This window comes from Triturus cristatus, chromosome 9 (assembly GCF_964204655.1).
Source record: "Triturus cristatus chromosome 9, aTriCri1.1, whole genome shotgun sequence".
Lineage (NCBI taxonomy): Eukaryota > Metazoa > Chordata > Amphibia > Caudata > Salamandridae > Triturus > Triturus cristatus.
The window spans coordinates 250,251,336-250,276,922 of NC_140592.1; the positions used below are offsets into that span (position 1 = coordinate 250,251,336).

At 49.5% G+C, this 25,587-nt stretch overlaps 1 long non-coding RNA gene across 4 annotated transcripts in view; it reads right to left on the reverse strand.

The window, feature by feature from the left end:
• LOC146797694 (uncharacterized) overlaps positions 1-25,587 on the reverse strand; it is a 137,755-nt gene that overhangs the window by 82,896 nt on the left and 29,272 nt on the right. For 2 of the 4 annotated variants that reach the window (XR_014969025.1, XR_014969026.1), the window contains exon 3: positions 16,458-16,970. This is a non-coding gene — a long non-coding RNA (uncharacterized LOC146797694). Of the gene's footprint in view, positions 1-15,790; positions 16,971-25,587 lie in introns of those variants that run through there. The other 2 variants (XR_014969024.1, XR_014969023.1) reach the window with 1 other exon arrangement.

The window sequence follows — 25,587 nt, forward strand, 5'->3', positions numbered from 1 at the left end:
CTCCTTGTTCCTTGGCAAAAATAAAGAAGCAGCTTTCAGGTTCCTCCACAGCAAAACAGCACTCTGGCAGAAAGGGGAGGCAAGTCCTTAGATCAGCAGGCTTCTTGTCCTTGGTACAGGTTTCCTTGTCAGAAGTGATCTGAGTTCTTGGTTCAGGGGTCCTTCTCTTATACCCCTTTTTCCCTTTGTTCCCTTTGTCCAAGCAGGGCGATTCCCACCATCTCAGGTTTGTTGTGGGTGTTGCCAGGCAGAGGCACCTGGCCTATTCACTGAGCAGGGCAGAGTCCTCAGCCGCCCAGCAGGAGGCGGAGCCAGTATTGTCACTGGCAGGAGCAGGGCTATCAGTCGCCCAGCAGGAGGCGGAGCCTGTATTGTGTCAGGCAGGGCAGGCTACTCTTCCCTCACTCTATGTGTAAACGCCCCATTCACCCCACACTGACTCACTCAGACCTCTGGGGCCACCCAGCCCCTGACACACACACCAAACCAGCAGAGACCGGTAGATAGTTGGACAAGAAAATAGCCACTTTCTAAAAGTGCTATTTTCAAACATAGAATTTAAAAACCATCCATCCTAAAGGGTGTGTTATTAAATTCTGAGTTCAGGGATACTAAACTTGACTTGCTACTATGCTCCCTGAGTCAGATAGATTATAATGGAGTTAATAATCAGTCTGCCCAGTCTGGCCTATTGGAGGCAGGTAGCCCTTCAATAGTGAAAAACGAAAATGGCTGTGATTCACTATTAGGTCATGCCACACACATCAGGGCATGACCTACCTTTTACCAACAATGCACCCTGCCCTAGGGCCTACCATAGAGGTGTCCGAAATGTGGCAAAGTGAAGGTTTAGAGACTGGTAAGTAGGTTTCCTTACCAAGTCGACATGGCAGTCAGGGACTGCACGCAGGCGCTGCGGTGGCAGGCCTGAGTCACATTTTACACGCTGCTTCTGTGGGTGGCACAACCAGTGCTGCAAGCCCACCAGCAGCAGTTAACTTACACGCCCTTGGCACACTCAGTGCACTAGACTAGGGACTGAACAGTAAGTCAACCAAGCCAATCATGGTAACACCAATCAATGTAACAATTTAACATAGGGAGCACTTGCACTGTGGCACTGATCAGCAGTGGCACAGTGCCCAAAGCAATAATCCAGCAAAAACATCGTAAACAGAGGAGGCAAACAGAAAAAAATGGAGGAGAGACTCATGCCAATGATGCCAGGTCTAACACGTGTCCCCTCCAGCTGAAATGTGGGGAGAACTACCCTTCACCCAGGGAGTCCTCATCACTAAGGCGGAAAAATCTGGACAGACCATCAGCATTGGCGTGATCTGTACCAGGGCGGTGTTCCACCGTAAAGTCCATCCCCTGTAGGGAAATGGACCACCTCAACAGCTTTGGGTTCTCACCTCTCATCTGCATTAACCATCTGAGGGGCCTGTGGTCTGTCTGAACCCGGAAGTGAGTCCCAAACAGGTAGGGTCTTAGCTTCTTCAGCGCCCAGACCACAGCAAATGCCTCACGCTCTATCGCACTCCACCTTTGTTCCCTGGGAAGTAACCTCCGGCTGATGAAGGCTACAGGTAAGTCTCGGCCCTCCTCATTCATCTGTGCCAGAACAGCCCCCACACCATGCTCTGAAGCGTCTGTCTGGACAATGAATTCTTTTGAAAAGTCGGGTGCCTGGAGGACCGGTGCTGTACACATTGCAGTTTTCAGGGTGTCAAAGGCGTTCTGACAGGCGTCAGTCCAGATCACAAGTCTCGGCTGCTTCCTGGAAGTCAGCGAGGTCAAGGGGTGCACAATGTTGCCATACCCCTTGACAAACCTCCTGTAGTAACCCGTGAGACCCAAGAAGGCTCTCACCTGAGTCTGGGTTTTGGGCGGTTCCCAAGCCAGGATGGTATCTATCTTGGGTTGCAGGGGGGCCACCTTGCCGCTCCCTACTTGGTGTCCCAAGTACACCACTGAACCCTGCCCAATCTGGCACTTACTAGCCTTGATTGTGAGGCCTGCTCTGCGCAGGGCCAACAACACTTCCTGGAGGTGGCGCAAGTGTTCCTCCCAGCTGGCGCTGAACACTGCTATATCGTCCAGGTAGGCGGCGCTGAAATCTTCCAGCCCGGCCAATACCTGGTTAACCAACCTCTGGAATGTGGCAGGGGCATTCTTCATCCCAAAGGGCATCACACGGAACTGGTAGTGCCCATCTGGTGTGGAGAATGCAGACCTCTCTTTTGCCCCATCAGTCAAGGCGATCTGCCAGTACCCAGACGTTAGATCAAACGTACTAAGGTACCGGGCAGCCCCCAACCGATCGATGAGCTCATCAGCTCTGGGGATGGGGTGCGCGTCAGTCTTGGTGACCGAATTGAGTCCTCGGTAATCCACACAGAACCGAAGTTCTGGTGAAGCACCAGGCGCTGCAGCCTTTGGGACCAAGACCACTGGGCTGGCCCAAGGACTGCTAGAGGACTCAACCACCCCTAAGGCAAACATCTTGGAGACCTCCTCCTTGATGTATGCTCTGACCTTGTCAGTCACCCTGTAGGCCTTGTGCCTCACAGGAGTGCTGTCCCCAGTGTCCACATCATGGACACACCACTGAGTGACACCAGGGATCAAGGAGAACAGATCAGGGAATTGTACCAACAGATGGCGACAATCTTGCTGCTGCTCAGGGGTCAGTGTGTCAGAGAGGACAACACCATCCACTGACCCATCTTTTTCTTTTGCACACAGGAGGTCAGGAAGAGGCTCACTCTCCTCCTCCATCCCAGCATCTGTGGCAAGGAGCATGCCCACTTCGGACCTTTCTAAGTGGGGCTTTAACCGGTTGACATGCAGGACCCTTAAGGGGTTCCTGGGAGATTTCAAGTCCACCAAGTAGGTGACATCGCTCTTCTTCTCCACAACCTCAAACGGTCCAGTCCACCTGTCCTTGAGCGCACAAGGTTCCACAGGGGCCATGACCCAAACTTTCTGACCAGGTTGAAGCTCAACCAGAGTGGCATTCTGATCGTACCACCGCTTCATCTCTTCCTGGCTGGCCTCCAGATTTGCCTGAGCAAGATCTCTGAAGCGCCGAGTCTGGTTCCTAAAGGCCAGCATGTAACTATATACATCCTGGGGAGGTTTCCTGGGAGATTGCTCCCAGCCTTCTTTGACCAGACTCAAAGGTCCTCTTACCGGGTGACCATACAAAAGCTCAAAGGGGCTAAACCCTAGAGACTTCTGTGGCACCTCACGGTAAGCAAACAGCAGGCATGGCAAGAGGACGTCCCATTTACGCCTCATTGGTTCTTCAAGACCCATGATCATGCCTTTTAGGGTCCGGTTGAATCTCTCAACCAGCCCATTACCTTGAGGGTGGTAAGGAGTGGTAAACTTGTAGGTTACCCCACACTCCTTCCACAGAGACTTCATATAATTCGAAATGAAGTTGGTGCCTCGGTCTGACACCACCTCTCTGGGGAACCCCATGCGGGAGAAAACACCCATCAGTGCCCGTCCCACCACGGGGGCCGTCACTGTTCGGAGAGGGATGGCTTCCGGGTACCGGGTGGCATGGTCCACCAAGACCAGGATAAACCTGTTGCCCATGGCTGTCTTGGGGTCCAGTGGCCCCACAATGTCAATTCCCACTCGCTCAAAGGGGGTACTGACGACGGGAAAAGGTTGGAGGGGAGCCTTCTGCTTCCGCCCACTTTTCCCACTTGCCTGGCAAGTTTGACAGGTCCTACAATGGATATCTGAATCCCTTCTCATCTGAGGCCAATAAAAATGGGTGACAAGCCTGTCATAGGTCTTGTCCTGCCCCAGATGTCCAGCTAACGGAACGTCATGAGCCAACCCCAGTAGGAAGGCTCTGAAGCGCTGGGGTACCACCAGCACACGGGCTGACCCAGGCTCAGCAGCCTTAGGCTCGCTATACAGGAGGCCGTTCTCCCAGTAGACCCAATGTGATCCTGACTGATCACCTGTCGTTTGGGCTGAGGCCTGCTGCCTCATACCCACAAGAGAAGGGCACACTTTCTGTTCAGCACAAAATTCCTCCCTGGAGGGACCACCATCCTGCTGCCAATGGGTCAGCTCGGGCAGGTCTCCCAGTTCGGCCACTTGTTCTCCTGTCGGTTCCAGGGCATCCCCCTCAGAGTCTGCTCCCTCCTGGACCGCGGGAACGATGGGGGACGGTTTCCCGCGCCCCCTGCCTCTTCTCTTCGCGGTTGGGACCTGGGCCATACTTTCAGGCTCCGGGCCCCCATCAACACCCTTACTGACTGACATGGACCGGGTGGTCGCACACACCCACTCAGGCAGACCCAACATTTCCAGATGCGCTTTTCTCTCCACCTTAGCCCAAGGGGAGTCCTCCAAATCATTGCCCAAGAGACAATCAACAGGCATGGCGGGCCTCACAGCAACCTGAAGAGTACCTGAGACCCCCCCCCACTCAAAAGGAACTTGAGCTACCTCACACTTACTCTGTGAGTTGTCAGCAGCTACAACGGGGTAGAATGCATGAGGGACCACCTGCTCTCTGGACACCAAGTGACACTTGACAGCTGTCACACTCGCTCCGGTGTCTCTGAGAGCTTCCACCCTATGGCCATTAATGGTCACCCACTGCCTATATTTCTTAGTGTTACTAGGCAGAGGGGTTGGAGGGACCATTTCCACGTCTCCTAAAGAGACCAGGGACATTTCTGCGGGACCCCACCCACCGGGGGCACCCATCTCCTCCCCTCCCAGGGCTACACTCGCTACCTGACGAGGGGGTGCACGCGGCGGCGCATTCGAATCCTTCATGGGACACTGGGGATCATAATAACGGTGTCCCACCTGCTTACAGGCATAGCAGGTCATGGGGCCCCTGTGAACAGGTTTACCTGTCGGGGCCTCTGGCTTCTTTACAGGGGGAGGCTGGGAACCCTTCCCTTGGTTCCCTTGGGGACTACTTTGGGGCCCTTTCTGAAACTCCCTCTGTTTACCCCTGTCCCCCCCACTCTTCTGCTGGGGACCCTGCCCACCTTTGGCTGAGTCTCCCACTGGACCCTTGTGGACCCTGGTACTGACCCAGCGGTCCGCCTCCTCAGCAAGTTTTCTAGGGTTAGATAGCTTGCTGTCAACAAGGTGCTGGCGTAGCTCTGGAAAACAGTTATTAGACAAGTGCTCCCAAGCAAACAAATCATAAAGAGCATCATAACTATCAACCTTGCTACCCTTTATCCAACCATCCATGGTTCTGCAGAAAAAAGACACATATTCAACCCACGTAGTACCAGGCAACTTCTTACATTCTCTAAAGGTTTGTCTGTACTTTTCTGGAGTTAAGCCATATCTCAGCATTAAAGCATCTTTCATATGAGTATAAGACATCCTATCCTCAGCAGGAAGGCTCAACAAGGTATCTCTCCCCTCGTTTGTAAAGCGGCTCCACAACCCCGTTCCCCAATCCTTCTCAGGGACCCGGTGGGCCAACAATGCTAACTCATATGCTTTAAACCATTGGCTAATATCTTCATTCTTACTGTAATCCTTGATCACATCTTTAGGAAAATAAAACCTACTTTCTGCAGGCACGGATGGAGTGCTGCCACCAGAGGGATTCAACTCTAAACTCTTAGTTTTAAGCTCCATCTCCCTCACCATCTTCTCACGTTCAAACGCTAATTTCTCTCTCTCAAAATCTAATCTTTTGCTCTCCATTTCAGCTTCTCTCTTGCTTCTCGCATTCTCTAATTCCAACTGCCCTCCTAATTTAAGTTTTGCCATTTCTAACTTGTACCCCCTCTCCTTCTCCCTGTCTTCTAATTCTTCGGGGGAAAGGCTCCTAGAGGACGCACTACTGCCTGGAGATGACACTGGCCCACCTGTGGGCTCTTCCTCTTCTTCTTCCTCTTCCGGTACCACCACCGGATCAGAGGGATTTCTGGCCTCTAACCAGGCCTTCAGCGCTTTGAGGAAGCCCTCTTTCTTTGAGACACCTGTGGTAGGAACTTTAAACTGCTTGCAAAATCCTTTTAGATCTTTTAGCGTGTAGGAATCTATCTTCTCCTTATCAAATTCCCCCACAACATTCTCCACAGGTGTAGCAGCTCCGGCATTCTCCATGGTCAAAACTGGCAGTGTTTAAGAAAATAAGCTCCAGGAAAGCGGAGAACAAAAATAGGATATCCTACCAAAACAGATTGTGGCTGCGTTATGGTCTGCTTTCACTATGTAGCGTACACTAATCACTGCACATGAGTCATAAATGCAAAGTTCAAATCCTCACCGCTGACCACCAATGTTAGAACCGGCGGTCTCTAGTTGGCAGAGGTATACACTTCTGACAAATAGGGACCAACCAACTCTAGTCAGGGCAAGGGGATTACACACTCAGATAACCCCTGCTACCCCCTTGGTAGCTTGGCAGAGCAGACAGGCTTATCTCAGAGGCAGTGTGTTAAGCATTTATGACCACATACAGTAATAAAGTGAATACACTACAGATGGACACGACACCGAAGTTATTATAAAAATAGGATCTTTATATAAGGTTTAGCACAAGACCAAATAACGACAAAAATATACCAGTCGTAATAAATACTCTTTGGAAGGAAAAATAATAGTTCAAGTAAGGTTTCTTCTTGGCAAATAGTTCTTTAGCAAAGTATTCTTCTGAGCACAGTTCTTTGGCAACAATGTAACCCCCACAGGAGTCACACGACGTCGAGTCTACAGGATTCCCAAGGTTCGGCGTCGACCGCGAGGAGCGCTACGTCGAGCCTGGAGTCGCAACAGACCCCACAAGTACAGTACCTTGAGAAACGAAGGAAACGATGATCCACGGCGTCGAGATGTCGGCGTCGAGGTCGGCGTCGATCGTGCCTCGGAGTCGGGTCAATCCGCAGCGGCGTCGAGGGATGTCGGGCCGGAGCAGCGCTCACGGCGTCGAGACGGGCGTCGAGTCGATGCGATCAGCAGCGGCGTCGGGACGGGGTCGCTTGGAGGCAGAGCCGATACTCACTCCTCACTGGCGTCGATACCGGCGTCGAGACGGGGTCACTTGGAGCCGGGGCCGATACCCACTGCTCACTGGCGTTGCTGCTGGCGTCGAGACTGCAGATTTTCCCTTGTGTACTGGAAACAACACTTTCCAGCAATTCAGCAATTCAGTAGATGGTGAAGTCCTTTGGCCCTGTGACTTCAACAGGAGACTGGCACTCTTCCAGTCCTTGGAGATTTTCTAGCAAGTGTTCAGAGAGTACACACCAAGTTCCTCTCTCCTTGTTCCTTGGCAAAAATAAAGAAGCAGCTTTCAGGTTCCTCCACAGCAAAACAGCACTCTGGCAGAAAGGGGAGGCAAGTCCTTAGATCAGCAGGCTTCTTGTCCTTGGTACAGGTTTCCTTGTCAGAAGTGATCTGAGTTCTTGGTTCAGGGGTCCTTCTCTTATACCCCTTTTTCCCTTTGTTCCCTTTGTCCAAGCAGGGCGATTCCCACCATCTCAGGTTTGTTGTGGGTGTTGCCAGGCAGAGGCACCTGGCCTATTCACTGAGCAGGGCAGAGTCCTCAGCCGCCCAGCAGGAGGCGGAGCCAGTATTGTCACTGGCAGGAGCAGGGCTATCAGTCGCCCAGCAGGAGGCGGAGCCTGTATTGTGTCAGGCAGGGCAGGCTACTCTTCCCTCACTCTATGTGTAAACGCCCCATTCACCCCACACTGACTCACTCAGACCTCTGGGGCCACCCAGCCCCTGACACACACACCAAACCAGCAGAGACCGGTAGATAGTTGGACAAGAAAATAGCCACTTTCTAAAAGTGCTATTTTCAAACATAGAATTTAAAAACCATCCATCCTAAAGGGTGTGTTATTAAATTCTGAGTTCAGGGATACTAAACTTGACTTGCTACTATGCTCCCTGAGTCAGATAGATTATAATGGAGTTAATAATCAGTCTGCCCAGTCTGGCCTATTGGAGGCAGGTAGCCCTTCAATAGTGAAAAACGAAAATGGCTGTGATTCACTATTAGGTCATGCCACACACATCAGGGCATGACCTACCTTTTACCAACAATGCACCCTGCCCTAGGGCCTACCATAGAGGTGTCCGAAATGTGGCAAAGTGAAGGTTTAGAGACTGGTAAGTAGGTTTCCTTACCAAGTCGACATGGCAGTCAGGGACTGCACGCAGGCGCTGCGGTGGCAGGCCTGAGTCACATTTTACACGCTGCTTCTGTGGGTGGCACAACCAGTGCTGCAAGCCCACCAGCAGCAGTTAACTTACACGCCCTTGGCACACTCAGTGCACTAGACTAGGGACTGAACAGTAAGTCAACCAAGCCAATCATGGTAACACCAATCAATGTAACAATTTAACATAGGGAGCACTTGCACTGTGGCACTGATCAGCAGTGGCACAGTGCCCAAAGCAATAATCCAGCAAAAACATCGTAAACAGAGGAGGCAAACAGAAAAAAATGGAGGAGAGACTCATGCCAATGATGCCAGGTCTAACACGTGTCCCCTCCAGCTGAAATGTGGGGAGAACTACCCTTCACCCAGGGAGTCCTCATCACTAAGGCGGAAAAATCTGGACAGACCATCAGCATTGGCGTGATCTGTACCAGGGCGGTGTTCCACCGTAAAGTCCATCCCCTGTAGGGAAATGGACCACCTCAACAGCTTTGGGTTCTCACCTCTCATCTGCATTAACCATCTGAGGGGCCTGTGGTCTGTCTGAACCCGGAAGTGAGTCCCAAACAGGTAGGGTCTTAGCTTCTTCAGCGCCCAGACCACAGCAAATGCCTCACGCTCTATCGCACTCCACCTTTGTTCCCTGGGAAGTAACCTCCGGCTGATGAAGGCTACAGGTAAGTCTCGGCCCTCCTCATTCATCTGTGCCAGAACAGCCCCCACACCATGCTCTGAAGCGTCTGTCTGGACAATGAATTCTTTTGAAAAGTCGGGTGCCTGGAGGACCGGTGCTGTACACATTGCAGTTTTCAGGGTGTCAAAGGCGTTCTGACAGGCGTCAGTCCAGATCACAAGTCTCGGCTGCTTCCTGGAAGTCAGCGAGGTCAAGGGGTGCACAATGTTGCCATACCCCTTGACAAACCTCCTGTAGTAACCCGTGAGACCCAAGAAGGCTCTCACCTGAGTCTGGGTTTTGGGCGGTTCCCAAGCCAGGATGGTATCTATCTTGGGTTGCAGGGGGGCCACCTTGCCGCTCCCTACTTGGTGTCCCAAGTACACCACTGAACCCTGCCCAATCTGGCACTTACTAGCCTTGATTGTGAGGCCTGCTCTGCGCAGGGCCAACAACACTTCCTGGAGGTGGCGCAAGTGTTCCTCCCAGCTGGCGCTGAACACTGCTATATCGTCCAGGTAGGCGGCGCTGAAATCTTCCAGCCCGGCCAATACCTGGTTAACCAACCTCTGGAATGTGGCAGGGGCATTCTTCATCCCAAAGGGCATCACACGGAACTGGTAGTGCCCATCTGGTGTGGAGAATGCAGACCTCTCTTTTGCCCCATCAGTCAAGGCGATCTGCCAGTACCCAGACGTTAGATCAAACGTACTAAGGTACCGGGCAGCCCCCAACCGATCGATGAGCTCATCAGCTCTGGGGATGGGGTGCGCGTCAGTCTTGGTGACCGAATTGAGTCCTCGGTAATCCACACAGAACCGAAGTTCTGGTGAAGCACCAGGCGCTGCAGCCTTTGGGACCAAGACCACTGGGCTGGCCCAAGGACTGCTAGAGGACTCAACCACCCCTAAGGCAAACATCTTGGAGACCTCCTCCTTGATGTATGCTCTGACCTTGTCAGTCACCCTGTAGGCCTTGTGCCTCACAGGAGTGCTGTCCCCAGTGTCCACATCATGGACACACCACTGAGTGACACCAGGGATCAAGGAGAACAGATCAGGGAATTGTACCAACAGATGGCGACAATCTTGCTGCTGCTCAGGGGTCAGTGTGTCAGAGAGGACAACACCATCCACTGACCCATCTTTTTCTTTTGCACACAGGAGGTCAGGAAGAGGCTCACTCTCCTCCTCCATCCCAGCATCTGTGGCAAGGAGCATGCCCACTTCGGACCTTTCTAAGTGGGGCTTTAACCGGTTGACATGCAGGACCCTTAAGGGGTTCCTGGGAGATTTCAAGTCCACCAAGTAGGTGACATCGCTCTTCTTCTCCACAACCTCAAACGGTCCAGTCCACCTGTCCTTGAGCGCACAAGGTTCCACAGGGGCCATGACCCAAACTTTCTGACCAGGTTGAAGCTCAACCAGAGTGGCATTCTGATCGTACCACCGCTTCATCTCTTCCTGGCTGGCCTCCAGATTTGCCTGAGCAAGATCTCTGAAGCGCCGAGTCTGGTTCCTAAAGGCCAGCATGTAACTATATACATCCTGGGGAGGTTTCCTGGGAGATTGCTCCCAGCCTTCTTTGACCAGACTCAAAGGTCCTCTTACCGGGTGACCATACAAAAGCTCAAAGGGGCTAAACCCTAGAGACTTCTGTGGCACCTCACGGTAAGCAAACAGCAGGCATGGCAAGAGGACGTCCCATTTACGCCTCATTGGTTCTTCAAGACCCATGATCATGCCTTTTAGGGTCCGGTTGAATCTCTCAACCAGCCCATTACCTTGAGGGTGGTAAGGAGTGGTAAACTTGTAGGTTACCCCACACTCCTTCCACAGAGACTTCATATAATTCGAAATGAAGTTGGTGCCTCGGTCTGACACCACCTCTCTGGGGAACCCCATGCGGGAGAAAACACCCATCAGTGCCCGTCCCACCACGGGGGCCGTCACTGTTCGGAGAGGGATGGCTTCCGGGTACCGGGTGGCATGGTCCACCAAGACCAGGATAAACCTGTTGCCCATGGCTGTCTTGGGGTCCAGTGGCCCCACAATGTCAATTCCCACTCGCTCAAAGGGGGTACTGACGACGGGAAAAGGTTGGAGGGGAGCCTTCTGCTTCCGCCCACTTTTCCCACTTGCCTGGCAAGTTTGACAGGTCCTACAATGGATATCTGAATCCCTTCTCATCTGAGGCCAATAAAAATGGGTGACAAGCCTGTCATAGGTCTTGTCCTGCCCCAGATGTCCAGCTAACGGAACGTCATGAGCCAACCCCAGTAGGAAGGCTCTGAAGCGCTGGGGTACCACCAGCACACGGGCTGACCCAGGCTCAGCAGCCTTAGGCTCGCTATACAGGAGGCCGTTCTCCCAGTAGACCCAATGTGATCCTGACTGATCACCTGTCGTTTGGGCTGAGGCCTGCTGCCTCATACCCACAAGAGAAGGGCACACTTTCTGTTCAGCACAAAATTCCTCCCTGGAGGGACCACCATCCTGCTGCCAATGGGTCAGCTCGGGCAGGTCTCCCAGTTCGGCCACTTGTTCTCCTGTCGGTTCCAGGGCATCCCCCTCAGAGTCTGCTCCCTCCTGGACCGCGGGAACGATGGGGGACGGTTTCCCGCGCCCCCTGCCTCTTCTCTTCGCGGTTGGGACCTGGGCCATACTTTCAGGCTCCGGGCCCCCATCAACACCCTTACTGACTGACATGGACCGGGTGGTCGCACACACCCACTCAGGCAGACCCAACATTTCCAGATGCGCTTTTCTCTCCACCTTAGCCCAAGGGGAGTCCTCCAAATCATTGCCCAAGAGACAATCAACAGGCATGGCGGGCCTCACAGCAACCTGAAGAGTACCTGAGACCCCCCCCCACTCAAAAGGAACTTGAGCTACCTCACACTTACTCTGTGAGTTGTCAGCAGCTACAACGGGGTAGAATGCATGAGGGACCACCTGCTCTCTGGACACCAAGTGACACTTGACAGCTGTCACACTCGCTCCGGTGTCTCTGAGAGCTTCCACCCTATGGCCATTAATGGTCACCCACTGCCTATATTTCTTAGTGTTACTAGGCAGAGGGGTTGGAGGGACCATTTCCACGTCTCCTAAAGAGACCAGGGACATTTCTGCGGGACCCCACCCACCGGGGGCACCCATCTCCTCCCCTCCCAGGGCTACACTCGCTACCTGACGAGGGGGTGCACGCGGCGGCGCATTCGAATCCTTCATGGGACACTGGGGATCATAATAACGGTGTCCCACCTGCTTACAGGCATAGCAGGTCATGGGGCCCCTGTGAACAGGTTTACCTGTCGGGGCCTCTGGCTTCTTTACAGGGGGAGGCTGGGAACCCTTCCCTTGGTTCCCTTGGGGACTACTTTGGGGCCCTTTCTGAAACTCCCTCTGTTTACCCCTGTCCCCCCCACTCTTCTGCTGGGGACCCTGCCCACCTTTGGCTGAGTCTCCCACTGGACCCTTGTGGACCCTGGTACTGACCCAGCGGTCCGCCTCCTCAGCAAGTTTTCTAGGGTTAGATAGCTTGCTGTCAACAAGGTGCTGGCGTAGCTCTGGAAAACAGTTATTAGACAAGTGCTCCCAAGCAAACAAATCATAAAGAGCATCATAACTATCAACCTTGCTACCCTTTATCCAACCATCCATGGTTCTGCAGAAAAAAGACACATATTCAACCCACGTAGTACCAGGCAACTTCTTACATTCTCTAAAGGTTTGTCTGTACTTTTCTGGAGTTAAGCCATATCTCAGCATTAAAGCATCTTTCATATGAGTATAAGACATCCTATCCTCAGCAGGAAGGCTCAACAAGGTATCTCTCCCCTCGTTTGTAAAGCGGCTCCACAACCCCGTTCCCCAATCCTTCTCAGGGACCCGGTGGGCCAACAATGCTAACTCATATGCTTTAAACCATTGGCTAATATCTTCATTCTTACTGTAATCCTTGATCACATCTTTAGGAAAATAAAACCTACTTTCTGCAGGCACGGATGGAGTGCTGCCACCAGAGGGATTCAACTCTAAACTCTTAGTTTTAAGCTCCATCTCCCTCACCATCTTCTCACGTTCAAACGCTAATTTCTCTCTCTCAAAATCTAATCTTTTGCTCTCCATTTCAGCTTCTCTCTTGCTTCTCGCATTCTCTAATTCCAACTGCCCTCCTAATTTAAGTTTTGCCATTTCTAACTTGTACCCCCTCTCCTTCTCCCTGTCTTCTAATTCTTCGGGGGAAAGGCTCCTAGAGGACGCACTACTGCCTGGAGATGACACTGGCCCACCTGTGGGCTCTTCCTCTTCTTCTTCCTCTTCCGGTACCACCACCGGATCAGAGGGATTTCTGGCCTCTAACCAGGCCTTCAGCGCTTTGAGGAAGCCCTCTTTCTTTGAGACACCTGTGGTAGGAACTTTAAACTGCTTGCAAAATCCTTTTAGATCTTTTAGCGTGTAGGAATCTATCTTCTCCTTATCAAATTCCCCCACAACATTCTCCACAGGTGTAGCAGCTCCGGCATTCTCCATGGTCAAAACTGGCAGTGTTTAAGAAAATAAGCTCCAGGAAAGCGGAGAACAAAAATAGGATATCCTACCAAAACAGATTGTGGCTGCGTTATGGTCTGCTTTCACTATGTAGCGTACACTAATCACTGCACATGAGTCATAAATGCAAAGTTCAAATCCTCACCGCTGACCACCAATGTTAGAACCGGCGGTCTCTAGTTGGCAGAGGTATACACTTCTGACAAATAGGGACCAACCAACTCTAGTCAGGGCAAGGGGATTACACACTCAGATAACCCCTGCTACCCCCTTGGTAGCTTGGCAGAGCAGACAGGCTTATCTCAGAGGCAGTGTGTTAAGCATTTATGACCACATACAGTAATAAAGTGAATACACTACAGATGGACACGACACCGAAGTTATTATAAAAATAGGATCTTTATATAAGGTTTAGCACAAGACCAAATAACGACAAAAATATACCACAGTCGTAATAAATACTCTTTGGAAGGAAAAATAATAGTTCAAGTAAGGTTTCTTCTTGGCAAATAGTTCTTTAGCAAAGTATTCTTCTGAGCACAGTTCTTTGGCAACAATGTAACCCCCACAGGAGTCACACGACGTCGAGTCTACAGGATTCCCAAGGTTCGGCGTCGACCGCGAGGAGCGCTACGTCGAGCCTGGAGTCGCAACAGACCCCACAAGTACAGTACCTTGAGAAACGAAGGAAACGATGATCCACGGCGTCGAGATGTCGGCGTCGAGGTCGGCGTCGATCGTGCCTCGGAGTCGGGTCAATCCGCAGCGGCGTCGAGGGATGTCGGGCCGGAGCAGCGCTCACGGCGTCGAGACGGGCGTCGAGTCGATGCGATCAGCAGCGGCGTCGGGACGGGGTCGCTTGGAGGCAGAGCCGATACTCACTCCTCACTGGCGTCGATACCGGCGTCGAGACGGGGTCACTTGGAGCCGGGGCCGATACCCACTGCTCACTGGCGTTGCTGCTGGCGTCGAGACTGCAGATTTTCCCTTGTGTACTGGAAACAACACTTTCCAGCAATTCAGCAATTCAGTAGATGGTGAAGTCCTTTGGCCCTGTGACTTCAACAGGAGACTGGCACTCTTCCAGTCCTTGGAGATTTTCTAGCAAGTGTTCAGAGAGTACACACCAAGTTCCTCTCTCCTTGTTCCTTGGCAAAAATAAAGAAGCAGCTTTCAGGTTCCTCCACAGCAAAACAGCACTCTGGCAGAAAGGGGAGGCAAGTCCTTAGATCAGCAGGCTTCTTGTCCTTGGTACAGGTTTCCTTGTCAGAAGTGATCTGAGTTCTTGGTTCAGGGGTCCTTCTCTTATACCCCTTTTTCCCTTTGTTCCCTTTGTCCAAGCAGGGCGATTCCCACCATCTCAGGTTTGTTGTGGGTGTTGCCAGGCAGAGGCACCTGGCCTATTCACTGAGCAGGGCAGAGTCCTCAGCCGCCCAGCAGGAGGCGGAGCCAGTATTGTCACTGGCAGGAGCAGGGCTATCAGTCGTCCAGCAGGAGGCGGAGCCTGTATTGTGTCAGGCAGGGCAGGCTACTCTTCCCTCACTCTATGTGTAAACGCCCCATTCACCCCACACTGACTCACTCAGACCTCTGGGGCCACCCAGCCCCTGACACACACACCAAACCAGCAGAGACCGGTAGATAGTTGGACAAGAAAATAGCCACTTTCTAAAAGTGCTATTTTCAAACATAGAATTTAAAAACCATCCATCCTAAAGGGTGTGTTATTAAATTCTGAGTTCAGGGATACTAAACTTGACTTGCTACTATGCTCCCTGAGTCAGATAGATTATAATGGAGTTAATAATCAGTCTGCCCAGTCTGGCCTATTGGAGGCAGGTAGCCCTTCAATAGTGAAAAACGAAAATGGCTGTGATTCACTATTAGGTCATGCCACACACATCAGGGCATGACCTACCTTTTACCAACAATGCACCCTGCCCTAGGGCCTACCATAGAGGTGTCCGAAATGTGGCAAAGTGAAGGTTTAGAGACTGGTAAGTAGGTTTCCTTACCAAGTCGACATGGCAGTCAGGGACTGCACGCAGGCGCTGCGGTGGCAGGCCTGAGTCACATTTTACACGCTGCTTCTGTGGGTGGCACAACCAGTGCTGCAAGCCCACCAGCAGCAGTTAACTTACACGCCCTTGGCACACTCAGTGCACTAGACTAGGGACTGAACAGTAAGTCAACCAAGCCAATCATGGTAACACCAATCAATGTAACAATTTAACATAGGGAGCACTTGCACTGTGGCACTGATCAGCAGTGGCACAGTGCCCAAAGCAATAATCCAGCAAAAACATCGTAAACAGAGGAGGCAAACAGAAAAAAATGGAGGAGAGACTCATGCCAATGATGCCAGGTCTAACAGGTACCCAATGCAATCCATAAGCAAATATTATTGCATCTCATAATAAATGTTGTCAAATATTTTAAGTGATGAATCTTGGATTCATAAAAAAGTGGCAATAGCAATCTCTTTCTCTGCTCGCCAAAAGTTACACAGAAGAGGATTAGCAGAACCTGTTTCAGTACACAGTCATTACAAAAGGGACATTTGGTGGGACTGGATCCCGCTATTTCACTTTCCTTATTACTTTTTCTCAATTTTGAAAGAGTGGGCACTTGACCAAGTCTTAACTTCAGCATCCACCAACTTATTTGCGTTGCTTTTATTTCTTTTAGATGTGGTTGTAAGTGTTTTCTGTAATCCATGGACATCAGTTTTGCTAATTGAGCTCTTTTATAGCAGTTCTTTGAATTAATTGCAATGGGTATTTTTTCTAAAAGTTGTTTTAAAATTATTTTCCCACAGCACACTGAGCTTTCGTCACAGTTAGCAAGCTACACTAAATCCAATCATTTTGTTATATTAGGAAAATGCTCTGCCTTAGGATTTTGCATATTGAACTGTAGCTGATGTTTAATGAGGTATCTGAATGATCATTTCTCAGCTTTCACAATATTTCAAGGCCCTATTCTGGCACTTAAATATAACATTTCTCAACCCCAGCACGAGTCTCAGGGCACTGTTTACTGTACCTTTTTGGGAGACCCAATCTTCTTTTCTAGATCTTCATTTCAATGCTGCGAAGTTAGAATAATTGTTTCTCTGAAAATACTTAGTTACCATAGAGTAATGGTTTGGTAGCAAGCACAGTTCACAGTAAGAGCTATTTTCCGCATAGCCTTGCTTCTTCCAGCGCCCAGACTCTCTCGAGGAGCACCCGCACCCCTCCTAGGCTTAAAAGACATAAAAGGGAGGCGTGGAAACTCTTCTTTTCCATTTTCGTGGCAGTCAGTTCTCTAGGAGGACCAGAAACTCCATCAATGACAAAAGGGGCTGCTTGTTTGATTGAAGTTCAAAGTGTTTCATGAGTCGGACAGCAGGCATTGTGAAATAAACAGGTTTGATTGTGTTTCCCACTACAAAGAAAGGGTGAGTACGTGGAATTACTGCCAGAGCTGCTCACTTTGGAATCGAGGAAATACGTTCCAGTCTCGATGCCCAGGTAAAGCGCTCCAATACTTGCCGGTCAAGTTTGCTGTATAAAACTGCAAAAAAACAACAAAAAAAACTTTCAGCTTAGAGAACGGGATAATATGTTTTAACCAACCTCCTTTTTGTTCATCTTCACAAATGAGGGTACATTCAAACACATCAGTTCAGGCTGTTTACTGTATAGAACATCTCTTATGTTTATGATGATTTAATAGCCTATAAAGTTGCTCCATTAATAATTTGAATCTAGGCCACATATAGGGTAAACATGATCCATGGTCTGCCTTGTAGACCTCGAATAGCATTCTCATAATTGGGGGGTGGGAAGGAATGCTTCTCAGGTCAATGTAAAAATTCCCACTTCTAATAAATATTTCTCACATATTCTGGTGTACTAAAGTCTGGGCCACTGGAATTGCGCTGCAAGAGAGCACCAGATTATCTGGCAATAAAATGCAAATTATTATTAATTAATTATTTTGACATTTTTTACACAATGTAATACTGTCTGTGCAAATATTTCAGCTCATTACTATCAGTTTAACAACCAACTGCAGAAATAAGCAACTTATAGATGACCAGTTAACTTTGTGAAGGGCCTTCCATTGCTTGCAAACACATGTAGCCACATTTTTTTAAACATTTGATCCGTTTGAGCTAAAAACACATTTTTTGGTCACAATCTGCATATTATGCAACAGATGATTATGAGAGAATAAAGCCACAGCAGCAGAATTGCCAACTTCCAGTGGCTCTGACAAAGATGAAATGATTCCACATTTTAATTTTTTTAATCTTGAAGACACTTTGCCATATTTTCACGTAATCCATACTGTATGATTGACATGCACATTTTCAAGGCTTTGCTTATGCATGGGCTCTTAAGAGCCAGAGCCGACCTATGGCTCCCTGTTAATTTGTTGGCTTGCCCACCTATACATTGCGCCATAGTCAGGGCCATTGGAATTATGCGGAAGGATAAGACCAAATTATGTGTCAGGGTTGGATTTTGGAGCACAAAAAGGCAAATGATGTGGTGTGATGCAGCACATTTTGTGATAGTATTACTGTTAGAAATGTAATTTCTGGTTGGCTAGGGCTTGCGCCTAAGCCAGGCAGAAACCACCACACTAGTCAGGGCAAGAGAGTTACACACCGAAGATAACCCCAGCTCACCCCCTTGGTAGCTTGGCACGAGCAGGCAGGCTTATCTCAGAGGCAATGTGTAAAGCGTTTGCACAACACACACACACAGCAGCAACACACTAGGCACACTACAAAAGGAACTCCACACAAGGTTCTATAAAAATAGCCTTTGTATTGTCATAAACACATTAGAAACCTAATCACACATTTACACTGTGCCAACTGGCACTAGGCAATATTCACAGGGGATTATACACAGGATCAGGCCAATCGGGCCCTAGTCAGAACCATCAGAACAGGTAAGTGACTGCAAAACACAACCAGTAACTACTATTACAATAATGACCTCAACATTATTACGTCCGGCATAAAACACATTAGGCCCAAACCTCCTAAGCATAAAACACATTATGCACTAGGCCCCACCAGCATGAACACAGTATGCAATTACCTCCTAAGCATAAATCACATTTAGGCATGTATCACATTTAGACATGAATCACATAATGCATCACATCACAGTAGGGCCCACCTTAGCAACTGACCCCAGGCCAACCTGGCCTTCCACTGGGGCTCAAATGCTCCACGTCCTGCAAACTCAGGGCTCAGCTGCCAATGCAGCAATTATGAAAAGTGTGCAATGCACTGGCCTAAATGTAGCAGCTGCCCGCTAATTGCAGTGCAGCTGTGCAGGCAAAAATGTGGGAATTGGAAAAACAGCACTGGGTTCTCCCAATAAATGTAGCCCAATCGGCACCACGGTGCCTTTGTGAAGCTCCACTTCAGGACTTTGCAAAGCAAATGCCCCCAAATGTCGCAGCTGCCCAATGTCATGCGGGGCAGCTGTGGAAGTAAGGCCTGGTACAACTGTGCCCCATAGGCCCCACTCAGGGAACCAACAGTGCCCCAAGAGCAAATCAGCACTGGCACCAACGTGCTGCTTTGGAGCTGCACTGGGACTCTTGGAACAAGTGTGTCCCAAAGTTGCAGCTTCCCACTCTCCTGCGGGGCAGCTGTAAACGCCACCAAGTACTGGCACTGCTGTACCTTGGGAGCCCCCCCCCTCGGGGATTCCTCCTGGTGCTCTTGCACCCTGAACCAAAAACCAAAGTCCAGCCCCACTCACCGGGGCTGTCTGGGTACTCCTCCAGTCCTCTCCTCGGGCAGGGAAGGCACCGACAATGTGCCTCGCAGTCCCTGCCCGACTGAAACCTCTCCTACCTTCTCAACGCTGAGGGCGACTCGGCGGGGCTCCTCCTGGCTGTGCGGAGGCGGGGTAGGCTCCCGCTCTTCGGCCCGACTCTGCCTCGCTCTTCTCTGGTCCTCCTGCCTTCACCGGTGCTGAAGGCGACTCCACGGGGCACCTCCTGGGTAGTGGGTGGGGCTCTCACAGCTCACGAGAGCCCCGCGCAGACTTGCCGGCTTCTTCCTTCACAAGAAGTCAATTTACTGCTCTCGGCCCGCCCAGGGTCAGGCAACCTTGCCTGTCTTCCTGGTCGGCCACGAGCGGCGGCTTCTACTCAGGTTGCGGTGGTGTTTCTTTGGCGCTTTCAAAGTGCGGTGGCAATGCGGGGTGGGCACCCGCCTAAAAATGAATTAATAAGGAAATCAGCAACGCTAAAAGGTACGGATACGCGGGGTGGGCACCCGCTTCCCCCCGGCAGCTCGGGGGAATCCCCACATCAGGATTCCCACTAGGATCACGGCAGCAGCGCGCTGCACACCACCAGCTCCTTACTATCCTCTGGGGCAATGGAGATACAGCAGGTAGAGACACCCAAGAAATGTGCAGCCAGGCAGGCCAGCACGCAGGGACCCCCAAGAAGCTGCAGCTGGGTCCCGCAGTGGTTCCTTCTGGCAGAGTGTCTCCCCGAGCCCAAATAAGCACAGAACAGCCTCCTCATGGGGTCACAGCCCCTATCTTTATACTAGCATTTTCTTTGTCTGCCCTGGCACAAGGCTTGGGGAGAACCAGTTCCAACTGGTCCTAGGGGGTGTTGAAGCACTTTGCTTACAGTGCTCACATCCTCCTTTCAGAGATGGGGCTCTGCCATCAGACACACCACAAGGGGTGCAGCCAGCATTGTACAAGCCAGGCACTGACCTATTCAGGGACCAGGGATTACTGCTTCCACTACTCCCAGCACAGCTGTCTCATTCAGGCTAGCGCTGACTCACTCTACCCCTCTTGGAGCCACACACACCTCCCAGCCCCTTTCACTCACAAGCCAGAAATGCAATTCACATCAGGCAGGCAGACACATAGCACAAAGAAATGCAAACTTCTAAAAGTGGCATTTCTAAAATTGTTATAATAAATGTGCGCACACTATTGCATAGCATTTATTAGTACTAATCCAACCATACTAAACTTGACCACGCTGCACCTCTCATATCAGGAATTACCACTGAAACACTTATCAGGGAATCCCCAATGCATTCCTATGGGAGGGCAGCCCCACAGTAGTGAAAAACCAAAATGGCTGTTTGTCACTACCAGGACATGTCACACACTTAAGGTACATGTCCTTTCTTTTACCTACAATGCACCCTGCCCATAGGGCTAGACAGGGTCTACCTTAGGGGTGACTGACATGCAGTAAAAGGGGGGTCACAGACATGGCACACACTTTAGGTGCCATGTCAGAGTGGCAGTAACACTACGCGCACAGGCCCTGTGATGGCAGAGGCCTGGGATAGGTTTGAAAGGCTACTTTTGTGGGTGGCGCAATCAGCGCTGCAAGCCCACCAGTGGCATTTAATTTACCAGCCCTGGGTATATGAGAGACCACTTTACAAGGGACTGATAGGTAAATCAAATAACCAAAACAGGTGTAGACCAATCTTACCACATTTAACACAGAGAGCGCACGCACTATACACTGGACAGCAGTGCTAAAGTGCCCAGAGGCCTAAAACCACCAACACCATGTCAGAAAAAGGCTAGGAGAAAGGCAAAAAGTTTAGGGATAACCCTGCAAAAAGGGGCAAGTCCAACAATTACTTTATTATTTTGTCATTTCCACACACGTTAACACTGTCTGAGCAAATGTCACACCTCATTAGCACCAATTTAGTACTCAAATACAACAATTAGCAACAGAGATGTGACCAGTCAACCTTTGAAAAGGGGCTTCCACTTTGCAGCAATACAGGTAGTCACAGTGTTAGTAACTTTTGATCCATTCGAGTTAGAAATACTTTTTGGGAGGTTACATTCTGCAAATTATACAGCAGATGATGAATTATGAGGCACGTGTGGCAAATCCACCTTTATGTGGAAACGGCTAAGGGTTTGCATAATTCAAGTGGCCCTGACCTTAGTACAAGGGTGTGAGGGTTCTGTCAAGCATATGTTTTCCCCATCCAGAACAAAAAATATCCTTTAAGACTTTTCCCACTGTATGTGTACTGTAGAGTTCAACATACATCCAAAGCCTGAAAAATAAGACGACTTTTAAAAGTTGACCCGCTGTCACGCTTGCCTTGAGGAAATGTAAGTCTATGGCTCAAATCCATGTCTGTAACTGTTTGTAGCTAGGGATTTACCAAAATGTCCATGGGCGGTTGCATGGGAACACCTATATACTACCTATCGTGTTCCCCCTTGATTGGAAGGGGTGCAAGGTAGGGCATACTTTCATTTGCGTCACTGTGGGCAACTTTCCCATACAAATCATGAATTGCATTGGAAAGTAAATCCCACCATAACACTGTGAGCTGGGTTTGGGGCACTTTTGTGATACAAACTCAGTGCAAAGTGTTAGTAAAGCTGGGTCCGCATCTCTGAACATGCACTTAGTGTTCATACTGCAAGCTAATGCAAGGTTTTTTATTGATCAGATTTAGATTAAATCTGATCCATCATTTGCTATTAGTCAGAAAAGCCTGATATAAGGATTTTTAACCAGTACCTTGTTGTTGGGATTTGGCCTCAAAACAGGACACTTTGCATTTTATAATGTTTTGTCATTTTTACAGACGCAAAAAAAGACATTATTCGATTGTTAAGAGAGAAGATTTCCACAAGGGTTAAAACTTCCTTGTAGCATTAACAAACGCATTTAGACCAGCGCACCTGCTTAAATGTGGCATGTTTTTGTATCTAGTGCTGTTGGACTTCAATTCGAACGATCTGTGAAAATAAATAGATTTTAATTTTAATAGGTATGTGTGTTTTTATTTGTTGGTGATTATTGTAAATATTTAATATTCCATTGATTTTGTCTGTTGTATTACTGATTTTCTTGAGGTTGGATTTTTATTGTTAAAGTTATTCTGTCTAATATGGTTTTACAAAGGTGCTGAACAAACAACTTAATGAATACATAAATGTGATTAAATACAGAATCTTTACATTAAATTCACATTTCCTCTTGAGTGGCCTAATTCTCATTCCTGAACTGAAGTCTTAAGTCTTTGAGTAAGAAGCTTGATTGCACCATGCTGGGAGGGGGGCACTCGAATTAATCATGCATCCATATAGTGATGGCCTCCAACTACAGTGAATACTTTATAGCATGCTCACTAGCTGCCCTTCACATGTGATTCTGATAACAAGTGCCAGCATTTTCTCTGTTGAAGCACTGTTTGACCTTTACTTACTCACTATTCAGCACCACTTAATCAAAATGTTTTATAAACATTTCTTCAGAGCCCTTCTCGGCCGACGACTATGGACATGATGTCCCTGCACTGCCCCTCTCGACAGCAATTACTTTGCAGCTGTAAGTTCTGATTGTGATGATTGCAATTTTTCAGCAAATTGAACATTTAATACATTATTTTAGTGACTCTATAGTTATGAAAAAAATAAAATGCTCCCCACATTTTTTGTCCTGATGAATACACATGTATTCACTACACAAGTTTGAAACACTGACTTATTCTTGTTTCAACTGCATCACAGCAACTATATTTATTGTAACAATGTTTCTCTCTATAGATCTGTAACAGCCAACGGTTGGGCTTGACCCTCTTTGCTAGGGCACCACCAAACGTTTTACCTTTACCCTCTACTTTGTGCTCAAATTCATTTTTGTTGGCTCTAGGACTATGTGCATTTTGCCACTGCTAACCAGTGCTAAAATATTTGTGCCCTCTCCTTTAAAATGGTAAGATTGGCTTATACATGGTTGCCATATTTAATGTATTTATCAGTATTAAACTGCCAATTCAACTTGGCAAAACATCCCCCTTGCCAAGACTTAAACTCCCCTTTTATTGCATACACGTTACTCCTAAGATAGGCCCTAGGTAGGCCATAGGGCAGGGTGCATTGTAATTAAAAGCTTGGACATGTATTTTTATAATTTACATGTCCTGGTAGTGAAACACCTCTAAATTCGTTTTTTACTACTGTGAGGCTCACCTACCTAATAGGATACCATTGGATTGCCTTAATGCATAGTATAAGTTTTAACTTTTGATTGGTAACAAGTGGACATTTTGTGTTTGTTGTCTCAGAAATTGTATTCATAAATCCTCTTTAATAGTAAAGACGGATTTTAAGTTACAATTTTAGAAAGTGGCCATTTCCCTACCCCAAATACTTGGTGCCTGCAGCCTGTTCCTGGGTCACATGACTGGATGCAGTTGGACTTTGTTTATTCCTTCCACACAGCCAAACAATAGAGGCATTAGTGTGCCTGTGTGGGCCATCAGCTGGCAGGATGAGGGGGCAGAGCTGGGCACTGCCCCATTTGCAACCACATAAGCTGTGCCCTGCCTTCACACAGAGGACTTGTCACCGCTGCATTGTTAATGCAACCCAATTGGAGCCGGGGCAGGGGAGGGAGGAAACGTTGACGGCTTCAAAGGGAATGCTCTAGAAACTATTCCTACTTCAATGTGGGCACCAGATATAAATAATGGACCATCAGACCTAACCCTTCCCTACCCCTCTGGTCCTGTGGAAGACTCAGAGTCAGAAGGACTGATGCGTTACAACAAACAAGTGATGGACGGAATGCTGACAATGCAGACATTCTCCCCCAGTCAAGAGATCTGGGTTAAATCCATCGTTCTTTTGCCCACTACGCCACCCCAGTTCAGACATGGCCATATGCAAATCAGTCTTGACCCTGTGCCTCATGGGAACAGTCCAGCCCGAACTGCCAAGCCATGTCTTCCCTGGACCGGAATCAAGCATCCTAGGACCGGTTTCTGGCTATCAGCCGTCATCAGCCAGGATAGCTTGACTCCAGTGGCGTAGTGAGCACGGGTCCCACGTCTGGGAATACCCATCCCACTTAGGGCGAAAAGCGTTACAACAAACAAGTGATGGACGGAATGCTGACAATGCAGACATTCTCCCCCAGTCAAGAGATCTGGGTTAAATCCATCGTTCTTTTGCCCACTACGCCACCCCAGTTCAGACATGGCCATATGCAAATCAGTCTTGACCCTGTGCCTCATGGGAACAGTCCAGCCCGAACTGCCAAGCCATGTCTTCCCTGGACCGGAATCAAGCATCCTAGGACCGGTTTCTGGCTATCAGCCGTCATCAGCCAGGATAGCTTGACTCCAGTGGCGTAGTGAGCACGGGTCCCACGTCTGGGAATACCCATCCCACTTAGGGCGAAAAGCGTTACAACAAACAAGTGATGGACGGAATGCTGACAATGCAGACATTCTCCCCCAGTCAAGAGATTTGGGTTAAATCCATCGTTCTTTTGCCCACTACGCCACCCCAGTTCAGACATGGCCATATGCAAATCAGTCTTGACCCTGTGCCTCATGGGAACAGTCCAGCCCGAACTGCCAAGCCATGTCTTCCCTGGACCGGAATCAAGCATCCTAGGACCGGTTTCTGGCTATCAGCCGTCATCAGCCAGGATAGCTTGACTCCAGGGGCGTAGTGAGCACGGGTCCCACGTCTGGGAATACCCATCCCACTTAGGGCGAAAAGCGTTACAACAAACAAGTGATGGACGGAATGCTGACAATGCAGACATTCTCCCCCAGTCAAGAGATCTGGGTTAAATCCATCGTTCTTTTGCCCACTACGCCACCCCAGTTCAGACATGGCCATATGCAAATCAGTCTTGACCCTGTGCCTCATGGGAACAGTCCAGCCCGAACTGCCAAGCCATGTCTTCCCTGGACCGGAATCAAGCATCCTAGGACCGGTTTCTGGCTATCAGCCGTCATCAGCCAGGATAGCTTGACTCCAGTGGCGTAGTGAGCACGGGTCCCACGTCTGGGAATACCCATCCCACTTAGGGCGAAAAGCGTTACAACAAACAAGTGATGGACGGAATGCTGACAATGCAGACATTCTCCCCCAGTCAAGAGATCTGGGTTAAATCCATCGTTCTTTTGCCCACTACGCCACCCCAGTTCAGACATGGCCATATGCAAATCAGTCTTGACCCTGTGCCTCATGGGAACAGTCCAGCTTGAACTGCCAAGCCATGTCTTCCCTGGACCGGAATCAAGCATCCTAGGACCGGTTTCTGGCTATCAGCCGTCATCAGCCAGGATAGCTTGACTCCAGTGGCGTAGTGAGCACGGGTCCCACGT